Genomic DNA, 2,527 nt, shown 5'->3' with positions numbered 1-2,527 from the left:
TTAACACACTGGGTTTTATTCCAGAAACTGAAAAGTGGTTTAACAGTCATGAATCAATAACCACGAATCAGCATATTAAAGCAAAAGGGAAGATATATCATTCTTGCAATTTACAGTTCTAGAAAAATAATTTGGTTAAATACAAAACTCATTCCATTCTGAATGGATGACTTTTCTCAACTCACATTTAATAAAATTGTTATTAGCTATAAGAAACTTTAAGTAATCCTCATATTAACTACTGAAATTACTGTGACTAATTTTAAAATACTTTGGCTGTAATACTATGTATATATTTAAACCTACATCTCCCCAAGAATGTACAAATCCAAAGGCAGTCCCCTAGAGTTTTAATTGAAAAGTTCATATTTCCTTGATGGCTGTGACAAATATTTCTAGTATCCATGTGTTGAATAGAAAGTAACCTCTTCCTGATAAGAGTGTGGGTGGCTCAAATGGTAAAGAATCCACCTGCAAGGCAGGAGACCTGGGTTCGGTCCCTAGATTGGGAAGACTCCCTGGAGAAGGGAATGGTCAGCCATTACAGCAGTCTTGCCTGGAGAATTCCATGGACAGAGGAGCCTGGAGGACTACAGTCCATGGGGTCCCAAAGAATCAGGCATGACTGAGTGATTAACACTTTCACTTTCTTGTTAGAGTATAGAATGTCAGAAATAGGCTATCATTGTGAAAAATATGGCCTGCTGACCATGAATACTAGAAATGGCTTGCCTTTGGTGTAATTAAGGTATTCAGGGGTTACAGCTTAGCTATCAATAGTTTATTTTTAATCTTCATGCTTGCAGGAGACCTGCATTCGATCCCTGGGCCGGGAAGATGCCCTGGAGAAGGAAATGGAGACCCACTTCAGTATTCTTGACTGGAGAATTCCATGGACAGAGGAGCCTGGTGGGCTACAGGCCATGGGGTCACAAGAGTTGGACACGACTGAGAGACTAACACACACACATACATGCGTGCATGAATAAGTCTTGCAAATTATACTTTAAAAAGTCATTTCTATTTGCTCACCATTAGAATACAATGATGCAATTGATATTTTTATATATACTCATTTACGCACCACTACTGCATTCAGTTATTATTTTTTCATATTTTGGTTGCAGATTCCTTAGAACTTTCTATATACAGAATCTAGCTGGCAAGTAAAGACAGTTTTACTTTCTACTTTCCAGTAATTATAATTTTCTTTCCTTATTCAGCAAAAAGTTAAAATAAGATGTTGAATAAAAGTGGTTGAGGACATTAGTTTTTTGGTTGTTTTTATACACAGGGTTAGGAGAAAATCAAGTTATTTTACTTTATGTAGGATTTCTTTTCTGTTTTCTGCTTTTACATTAAACATAATGCTAGCTAGAGGTACTTTTGTGGATGATCTTTATCAGATTGAAGGAATTTTCTTTTATATCTTGTTTGCTGCTATACAGGTAATTGTTTTGGTTCCTCCCCTCCCCCTCGCGTCATTATTTATTTTCCTATCATATACTGTGATATTTTATTTTCTAATATTTTATTCAGCATTTCTGTAATGAAGTACATTAGTTATCTTGATCTTTTTTTTTTTTTGCGACATCTTTGTCTGGTTTTGTTGTTGATGGTTGTTGGTTAGTTACTAAGTCATATCTCTTTTACAACCCCTCTATCCATGGGATTCTCCAGGCAAGAATACTGGGGTGGATTGCCATTTCCTTCTCCAGGGGATCTTCCTGATCCAGGGATAAAACATGTGTCCTCTGCCTGTCAGATGGATTCTTTACCTCTGAACCACCAGGGAAACCCATGAAACACCAGAGATGTCCCAAAACTCAGAAAATGATCAGAAATATTGGTGGTGGCTCCTCCTCACTGTAGGGGACACCCACACCCTTTCTTTCCTGGTGTGCCTCTCTGCCTTGCTTCGATCTTAACTAAACAGTTTCTCTGCCCGCTCTCCCACTTGTTGTGCTATGTCTCTAAAAATAAACTTCGTACCTTCATTTACAATTTTTGCCTCCTTGAGAAATACATTTTTTACTGGGGACAAAATAATATATATATATACTGATGGTTGCCAGTAACCCGCATGTCAACTATCAGTTTTTAAACTATAGAGTTATGATTCACACATTCTAAACTAATTAATCATTTTCAGGTTTTGCACTTTGTTGATTGAATTGTCTTTGCCTCTTCAACCAAATCCTGAGCTTCCGAAGGTCAGGAAGCAGGCCAAAGAATTCTATCATTGTACTTGCACAGCGCTGGGTTCTAGATATTTGTAGCTGAAAATAAAATCCAGAAATCTTTGGTTTCTATCATAGAGGTTTCTTAGAACCTCTGTCAGAATCACCTGCGAAATCAGTTGAACTCACGGATATTTGGCAGAGAAACCCAGGAATGTTCATTTTAAACAAGCCTCTTGGAATATTCTTATGTACATGGATGTTTGGGAATTAGAACACTGTCACATACAAATAAACACAATCCTAAGTACATGTTTCACACAAGGTATAGGCAAGATAGTAACAGC

This window comes from Bison bison, unplaced genomic scaffold (assembly GCF_000754665.1).
Source record: "Bison bison bison isolate TAMUID 2011002044 unplaced genomic scaffold, Bison_UMD1.0 scf7180017864343, whole genome shotgun sequence".
Classification (NCBI taxonomy): domain Eukaryota; kingdom Metazoa; phylum Chordata; class Mammalia; order Artiodactyla; family Bovidae; genus Bison; species Bison bison.
Note: the sequence above shows the minus strand (reverse complement) of the source record.